At 33.3% G+C, this 9,745-nt stretch overlaps 1 pseudogene across 1 annotated transcript; it reads right to left on the bottom strand.

Moving 5' to 3' along the window:
* Nucleotides 1-1,577: 1,577 nt before the first annotated feature.
* On the bottom strand, nt 1,578-6,343 carry LOC104597029 (protein FAR1-RELATED SEQUENCE 5-like; annotated as a pseudogene). Its single transcript, XR_016083660.1, has 7 exons — nt 5,886-6,343; nt 2,808-5,143; nt 2,653-2,733; nt 2,454-2,570; nt 2,182-2,240; nt 2,013-2,101; nt 1,578-1,856 (listed from the first exon to the last, which is right to left on the bottom strand). The product of XR_016083660.1 is annotated as a protein FAR1-RELATED SEQUENCE 5-like (transcript).
* Nucleotides 6,344-9,745: the final 3,402 nt, after the last annotated feature.

Here is a 9,745-nt window from a genome sequence, read left to right as displayed (position 1 = left end):
CTTGGAAATTCAAGTTTATGGTTAGTGGAGCTCAGTTATTGGGGAGAAATCTGAACTACTCATTCAAATGGATTCCAATGAGTGCCAATGAGTTTGATGATGACGTAGCCAAACCAGGGGTATCAAGACAATGTTTAGTCTGGGACCTGAGAACGCAATGAATTTTCTTCAGATCACAATAAAAAAAATGACTTATGATATTTGTTTAGTTGCTTGAGGATACAATCCACATTGGAATTCATTTTCATTTTCCTCAGCTTGTTAAGGGCATCTTGATGATCCTATGGTCCTATTGGATTACTATTAAGTTAATTTAATTGATACACTTATCGGTAAAAGGAACTTAATTCTTTATAAAACTTGAGGGAGAGTTGCATCTTCTTTAGTTTTACATCCATGGAGAGTTTACATCAAAAACCAACCTCATGCAAACAGGAAGTAATCATTAATTACTGAAGCTTATTTGGAGATGCATCTTGGACTGTCCTGGAATAATATCAAGGTCACAACTAGAGGATCTAGTTCTGATCTTAACAGGGGATGTTCAACTAGATTAATCATGTTTCAGTTTAAAATGAATTTGGCACATGCACATTAAAAAATTCCAATAGTGTAGAAATAATGAATTTGGCACATGTATATTCAAGAAATTCTGCTTGTTAAAATCTTAAATCTTCCATTCTTTCTTTTATTCTACCATATCAAACTTGATCAATATTTGCTTACAAGTTACAATGTAGGTAAGATACTTTAATCTATGATGACCTTATCTCACAGAGGGTTCATTGTCTCCTTTCCTTGTTATTAGCTGTCAATTGAAGAGGAATGTGCATCTTTGGGACTTGAGAGGAATGTGCATCAATGCACGACAAGCTAGCTTGATGGAAGCAAAAGAAATAGAAACCAAAGTTTATGGCATTGGAAGCAAAAGTGGATGGGATACAATGAGCACAAGGACACACTCGAAGAATGACTCTCTTGACTTTGTTCTTTTTTCTTTTGTGTAACATTGATGTGTTTAAAGGTTGTCTTGTGTAATGATACTTAACTTGCTCTTGAAACCACTATATTTGTAGGTTTTTTTTGTTATTTTTTTAACTAGAAAATCAATTTTCAAATGGTCATGTGTTTCTCTCTTTTCAGAGTGAGTTTTTTTTCCATTTCAAATATTATTTATAAAATAAGATTTGTCTTTCTTCTTAAGTCATGTCTTAACTAGGAAATCAGCTCCAATTGGATTAGGACTTTTTGATACCATCCAAACAGACTTTGGAATCTAAATTTCAGAATTAACATTGAACAGTGTATGTAAAGGGGTAATTTTTGTATTGTATTGTCTTTAATCTCATATTGTCCAATGTTGACTTAGAACATATAAAGGGGCCAAATAATGTAAATTGTTTGGTATATAATATAGAAAGGCAAGCAACCTACCCTAAATTGGAATCTTATTGGAATAGATTGGAGCCTGTTAGGCCTAGTGAACCAAAAATTTCTATTTGGATTAGTTTCTCTTTCTAAGTAAAAGATTAAAAATTGGTGAGCATAGAGATGAATAATCATTGTAATAGAACCGATTGCTTTCTCAATCAATGCAACTAAGGGCCAATGTGATAATGAATGAATTAAATAACAATTGATTTATCTTTCTAGTAAACATGTCATTAAGTTGATTGTTTATTGTAAATTCCTTAATTGCTAAATGGAATAGTGGGTTGCTCACTAAATTATAAATAATACTTTATTACATGACTATGAATAAATTAGACATTTAACCTATACTAAATCTCCATCCATGAACTCTGAAATCCGTTCCATGATTGGTTATGAAGACAAAATCCAAAGTCTAAGCATACCTGAAAAAAAAAACGAAATTAGATAAGAAAATAAAAACAATCTAATTAAAGGTCAAGTTGTAGGATCATTAAAAATGAGAGAGAAAACCCCACCCTCCCTAATTGATACAATTCAACAAAGAGATTATCACCTATTCAATACAATTGAGAGTATACCTGTTTGAAAATGTGAGAAAATTTGTCACTCAGTTTTCTCAGAACTGGTACAAGTCCATTGCATGATATGGTCCAATATCTGATGAGGCCTGGAAAAATATAATTTTATCTTTTTTAATGATGCAAAACATAATTTGGATCATAATTCTTTCAATGCAAAGATTATCACCTATTCAAATGAGATCCGCCATAGATGGGTTCTCTAAAAACTTTGCCTGGCACATCTCCCTATAAAAAGAAACCAACAAATGTGAAGGAAAATTATATTATAAAAAATTGTGTTAAAAAAATCCTGTATATTAATATCATGGACAAAGGAGTAGGAATGCCTATGCAGTAAATAAATTGGTGGCTATGACAAAAATATATAATAAAACTCTTAAAAATTTTGTTACCTTTAAAGTAAATTAAGTTAAAGTATGTATGATTTGAGTCAATTACCTGAAATGTTGAAGTCATAGTATAAAAATTTTGCAAATCCTGTGTATATGAGAGAATGGTATTATTTGGATTACTTGTACTTGTAACATTCTCCCTATTATCCACAAACATTGATTCCTATATTATAAGAATTTTAATAAAAAAAATATTAATACTAGAAATATCAAATTTCAAAGCAGTAATTATCAATCTTTAATACCTGGGTATATGAGAGAGTTTGGTCAAAGTGTTGTTCATCTGCCATCTTCCCCTTAGACACATTCCACCCATCTTTAGCTTCCTGCATAACAAAAAAAGTTAAATTAATATTTAATATTTATTTAAATAAATTTCATAGATAAATAAAAATAATACCTTTGTAGAGAATTTTTCATTAGATTGATCCTTCTTCCGTTTTGCTCTCTTTACAAATGCTTTTGCCAAAGCATTCTTTGGCCTCTTTGAAGAACGCATGGTGGTCACATTGTGCTTAAATCCTTTTACCTGTTTTGATATCCCACCTTCTACAAAACCAACATCATTACTACTAGCATTGTTATGTTCACCATCAAGATTTGTGCAAGGAGAGATGGTGTTATCATTTTAATCTCCCATACTCTCAATTGCAATAAATGATTGATTAAATGTTGTTTGCTGTAAACACGCTGACACATCACTGAAAAGTTTCTCTCCACACTCCATAACTATCTTGTAAGCCTCCTCACTACATGCAGCTCTATTTACTATTTGGCTAAGCATATGAAACATTTGTTTTCTACGTATAGTCATTCTTGTAATTTCATCAGAATAATGAGTTGAGATATGAGATGATGTGGTCACCCTCGCATCAATGGTCCATCTTCTCAATATATAGCATGAGGGTATCATTTTTATGTGTCTATAATCAAGTATTTTCAATGCATGCCTACATAAGATCCTAACAAATTCAAACTTTTTGCAATTGCAATTAACTGAATCATTTTTTGCATCAAAAGTAACATTGTATTGACGAGATGTACCAAACACACTAACTATATACATAGTTATTGTTTCAGACACCACATGATCACCTTCAATGTTGCATTCAGTTGTTCCAATACTTCATTATGAAACATAGAAAAATTTTGAGGTGTATATATATGGGCAACATTCTTTAATCTTCTCAATCGTGATGCAAAGGTAGGGATGCTCCATGTTGCTGCAAATTCAGCTTTTAGCTCTTCATAACGCCTATCAGCAACCATTCTTTCAAAGTGCCCAAGGAATCTTCCCAAATCATGCTTAATATTGAGATACTCTTTTAGAAAACTGTTCATACTCTCACTTCTTTGTGTTGTGCTCATGCTAGCAGAAAAAGATTGGTGTCCAAACACTAAAGCCCATTTATGTCTTTTGTTGTATAGTTTTTGCAACCAATCATTGTCTTGAAGTTCATATTTACTGATCATACTCTCCCATGAATTTTCAAATTCCTCCACATCCTCGCATGCATACACACAAATACTGAAATCCTTGGAGAATGTCTTAGACTTTTGAAAAACACCACAAAGGTGTTTTGCAGAATTCTGAAACACTAAATTAATAGCCTTTGCCATAGCTGCATCACAATCAGTTAGAAGTGTTTTTGGTTTTTTTCCACCCATTATTTTGACAAAAACTTGAAATAACCATTCAAATGTATTTGAAGATTCATCATATAATAATGAATCACCAAAAATAATTGTTTGCCTATAATTATTAACCCCTACAAATAGTGCAAATGGTCGATTTTCCTTATTTGTTCGATATGTTGTGTCAAAGCATACCACATCACCAAAATGACCATAGTCCACTATCATTTGTGCATCTGCCCAAAACAAATTAGTAACTAACTCAGCTTGATCCAATTGTACCGCATACACAAAAGAAGGGTCTTGTGATTGTTTGTCTTCAAAATATTGTAGAATACCATCTGCCTCCCCTCTCTCTATTTTCCCATTCCGATATGAGTAAATAATTTTTCAAATCTAAAAAAGTAAACCCAATATTTTCATGCCCGCCAGCTTCATTTGCCATCAATTCCATTGATGCTTTGGGAGCAATTCCTGATTCATCTGCCATTATAACTTGATTACCCTGTACCTTAGAAATCTTTCTTTGTGATATCAACATATGTGACTTTGAAGGAGTTGTAACCAAATGGTTATGACTCTCATTAAAACCAATCACATAATATCTACTATCATCTCGTTGACTTATCTTCATAACTGCAATACAACCACATCTTGTCTCCACTCGGGGTTGCTTAACAACGAGATTGCATTTATTTGCAACACGCTTCCCTTCTCTAGAACAACAAAGCTTGCTGAATCTCACTTTACTAGTCCTTTGGCATAGTACTCTATTAGCTTTTCGAGCACTAAGCCCACTTTCCCAACATATTTATTATAAAAATCATAAGCTTCCTCTACTGTTTTAAAACTCATGCGAGTCAACTTTTCAGGAATGAATGATAATTTTTCTTTGAGTTTATATTGTATATTTGCATCAAAACCCTTATTTTCTTCAAATTTAGGCAAATCATCAACATTTTTTATTGACTCATCTATAGTAGGTAAAACATTTACCTCATTTAAACCATTGGTAACATCAATCTTTTCTGGTTCATTTCCATCTAGATCAAAAACCAACTTCCGCACAAAGTGTGGGCCACCCTCTATCCTTTCTTTATCCTGTTAAACATGAAAGAATTTTAATTGTTAAAATATTAGAATATACCAATTGTTAAACAAGTAACATTTTTAAGATTAAAATTGTACAATAGGAGTTTTGGGTATAATAGTGTTTTACAACATTAATATTTTTGTTTCTATTTTGGTGTGAAGTTATATAATTTATGAAACGTGATAATAGATGCTTAAATGAAAACATGTTTTCAAACTATAAATTTAATGTCACTTTTTGATTTCTAATTTGGAAACAAATTTAAATACACATATACAACTACGAATATGTTTTTCTGCAATTTTTTTAAGAACCAATTTATTTTTAAGTCATACAGGTTTTGATTTGATTAGAACTCATAAAAGAAACAGTTCACATTAAAGAATGCCCACACCATTTGAATAAAGGGGAAAATTAAAGTAAATATGTATTTTGTCCACCCAAAATTTCAAATATATTTATAGATGCAGAAAACTAAAACTAGATACAATAATTAATGAATCAAATGTTTTATTAAAGAAAAAATTGAAACCCCCGTAACATTAGTTTTATTAAACAACCATCAAATATTTTATTAAAGATTAAATAAATAGTCGTTAATGTTAAGCTCTTCTATGTCATAATGGAGAGTAGACAAATATTTTATTCAAGAATCGTCTTCCTAAGCTCTTTTAGGTCATAGTCAAGAATAAATATATATTTCCAATTTTCTATTAGAGCTGAAGAATAAAAAAACAGAAACTCACATACCATTCGAAGTTGATTAACCATCGGAGTTTTCTTCTTATACTTGGGAAGAGGACACACTGCTGTTAGAGATAAGAAAAATAAGGCTAAGCGATGGGGGAGGAGTATGCGTAGAATAGGATGTCGGTGAGCACGTCCTCGATTACTGGATGTCGGATGTCGGTGAGCACGTCCTCGATTGTTGGATGCCGGATGTCGGTAGAATCTCTTGGAACAGGATGTTATGGAGAATAGAAGAAGAAGGTTAATCGGTGAAGTATGGAGAGAATAAGATGTCGGTAAGCACGTCGCCTGTTGTTGGTTGCCGGTTGCTGGTTGCTGGTTCCCGGTTGCCGGTTGCCTGTGAAGTTTCTTGGAACAGTACTTGTAAAGAATGAATGGAGAGAACGAAACACCATTAGGGTTGTTGGGGAGGGAAAAGTAATTTTTTAGGTAAAAATATTAGTTAGGTTAATGGGTGAAATCTGGGTTTTGACAGGATGGACTTAACGTCCGTCCCATTACAGCCTCTTTACTTCACATACACTTTTGCACATGTGAAGAAGAGGCACATGTTATTGGACACATGTCCAAAATTGGTGACGTGGGCAGGGATGTTGGTAGGAAGTTGTGGGCAGGAGATCCGGACTCCTCAAAACATGATTCCTCTACGGCTCTACTTCACCCAACACGCTTACAGTTTATTCAATCACCTATTCCTTCTACTGGAGTTTAATAGTCATTGGACTGTCTACGCATTGTCCTCTATTGGTTCCACAGAAGTTGGAGCTAGACCCATAACATCTCCGCAGCAATAGTAGAATCAACAATAACGGTGACCAACCGTGGCCTCTCTCTCTCTCTCTCATCAACTTCAATCGGCCTCGCACAAACAATTTCTCACCTCATCTTTGAGTGGATCGGTAATCCACTCCGTTTGGACAAAAAGGGCATTACTATCATTCAGACTAAAAAGATATGCACAGGTTTCTCAAAATATAACATGTGAGCGGATTACGATAAAATCCTAATGGTAGGAGAGTAATTAGTCAATTTTTAAAAATAATAAGGGTATTTTAAGACAATATATGAATAATAAAGGTAAAATTTGCCAATTAACTAAGCAGTAGGAGTAACTTAAGAAATTTGCCCTTTATAATTATAATGTCTCTACTCAATAATGACCCTATGTATGATAAAAAAAGTAATAAAATTATACACACCACATACCTGCCAATAATGAATACTTACATATATCATGGTTAAAACAAAAAAGAGAAAAATAAAACCATGATTGACAAATAGATCAAAGCAGCCTCTTTTGCATTGTGTATTTCAATAAAAAAGAAACGATTGTCATTTTCAAAAAATATAATATGAATTTGAAAACATTCACTATTTTTCAAAACCACGAACTTAAAGACTACCTGAAGGCTATATTTGGTTTAATAGAAAATAAGAAACTGAGGGAAACTTCTTCAAGGAATTCCCATCTGTCCTTTTTCTGGTCACCTCCCCCATACTTTGACCTGTACAAAAACTTCCCTTTACATTTCAAATAAATATGCAAGCATGCTCCCGTTAAATATCTTATAATGGGGATATTATAATTATTATGACTGCCCTTGTTATGAATTTGCACGGTGAATGTCATGGTTCTCTATTTATTAGATGGTATAAATATGGCATTTCTATTAATAGGGAAACTTTTAAGTTTAACCCCAACTTAAAAATGAAATCCATCTAAACAAAGTTAATCACCTTTTTGGGTATATCCACTACCTTTATCTCAATAAAGTTTTTCATGGGTAAAAATAAAGATTCTAAACTTGTTATGTATAATCAACGGAAGGGATGTATTTACATAAAGTGAGGATTTTATAATAAAAAATAAGTGGAGGTTTAAGTATTTGTAAAAAATATAGGGGATGTTTATATCAAAATCAAAAACATAAGGGATGTTTAAGTAAAATTTTCCTCGTTTATATCCTTTGGCCCCACCTCACAAAACCAAAAGAAGCAACCGCGAAGGGTAGGGCAGACCAAGGTTTTGATCCTATGCTACATCGTGATGAATTATGTACCCAAATCAGATAATGGGACTGGAAAAACTGGGAATTAGTCACTTGACCAGTTCTGTTTTATCCCAGAACCATCATTTAGCCAAAAACTGTTGATTAGGACAGCAAACCAGTAATTTAGGTTTTTGAACCATTCAAGCTATTTAACGATTTTTTATCATTTTTTATTTTTATATTTTTTGTCAGAATAGACTATCTGTTCGATCCATTCAACCTAAAAACCGAACCCATAAACAGTTTATTGTATAGTTCGATTTTAAAAGCCTTGGTAATTAGTAGACAACTACTTGAGCTTGACTCCGGTATATGCTTCTTATCAAATCTCAACCTTGTTCAATGAAAAAGGGAAAACGAGGGAAAAGGAAAAGACCCGATTCCTAGTCCCTGGGTCTACAGCTAAAGGCTAGAAGCGTTGAATTAAGATGTGTCCAAACTCTAAACCGTGGAAAAAAGCTTGCTTAATTTCATTGCATGTATAATAATGTACAACGTAATAAAATAAATAAATACAACGCAAGCTGATTAGTCCTCATAAGTTATTACCACATCCCGAAAATATTCAACAACATAGGCTTCAAAGGAAAAAAGAAAATATTCAACAAAATAAGGAATTAATTGACTATTCGATCCCATTGGTTCATCGAATAAAACTGTGGATTTGTATAAATAATTGGGTAAATTGTTGAAACTTTTTCCTTAAGTTTTTGATCTTTGTTGAAGCCTCCCCTTAAACTTTTTAAATAATTGCAAATAGATCCCTTTTATGATGATGATAATAATAATAATAAAAGAAAATTTAAAGTTGTAACTTTATCTTTGAGCAAGAGATATGAAAGATAAATTTGAAAAATAAATTAATTTCAGAAAAAAAGAAATTGGAAGGATTTAAACTAATAATTTAAATAAAAGAAATTAAAATATAAAATATTTTTGGTTAAAATTAACTATATAAGTATTTTAGACATTTTTATGCTTTTATTAGAGAATTTTAATAAAAGAAAATTTCAAGAGAGCTAATTGCAATTATCAAACATCATGGGAGCTTTCGGCAACAAAAAATTTACCCTCAATAATTAAGAATTCAGTATTTCCTATCGGGTGCTACCAAGAGAAACGTGGAGTGACATAACCATTCTTCCACCACAAGTAAAGCTGATGTAACGGAACATTAGTTTTGACTTTTTTTTCTTTTTTGTTTTTTTCGTTAAAGAGAATAGGATTAGTTGACCACTGCTGCATTGCACGCGGACAACGCTCTCTTCTAAACACAGACAAACAAGACTTTGTTTTGCTCTGGAGTCTGGGCACTGGGCTCTGCCTTCCCGCTTCCAAAGCTCTTGGGCTCTTACGTAGTAGTCGTGTAGCGAGAAACCCTGCTAGAGAATCTATTCCAGAAAAATTTCAGAACGGAAAAATCACTAATAAACATAGAAAAACGATACGAAGAGCAGGATAGGGGGGGAGCATCGTGAAGGCCAAACCGCCGCACCGCTGCTGCTTGTAAAGCATTTGTGAAGCCTACGGGAAGGCCTTCGGGAAGGCCTTCGGGAAGCCTTCCAGAACTCAAGAGCTCAAGAAGGAGACTTCGGGAAGGCCTTTGTGAAGCCTTCGGAAAGGAATGGATAGCACATCCATTTGTGAAGCTTTCTGAAGGCGGAGGAGAGAACAGAGATGGAGAAGAGAGAAGGAATGGATAGCACGTACGAGCTGTTTGCATTGGATACACGTACTAGCTGTTGCATTGGACATTCGATACGTGTATACCATGCATTGGATACACGTACGAGCTGTTTGCATTGGACA

This window comes from Nelumbo nucifera, chromosome 3 (genome assembly GCF_055504915.1).
Source record: "Nelumbo nucifera cultivar China Antique chromosome 3, China Antique-T2T, whole genome shotgun sequence".
NCBI classification, from domain to species: domain Eukaryota; kingdom Viridiplantae; phylum Streptophyta; class Magnoliopsida; order Proteales; family Nelumbonaceae; genus Nelumbo; species Nelumbo nucifera.
The sequence above is the reverse complement of the archived record's forward strand: the minus strand, read 5'-3'. Positions and strand labels throughout refer to the sequence as shown.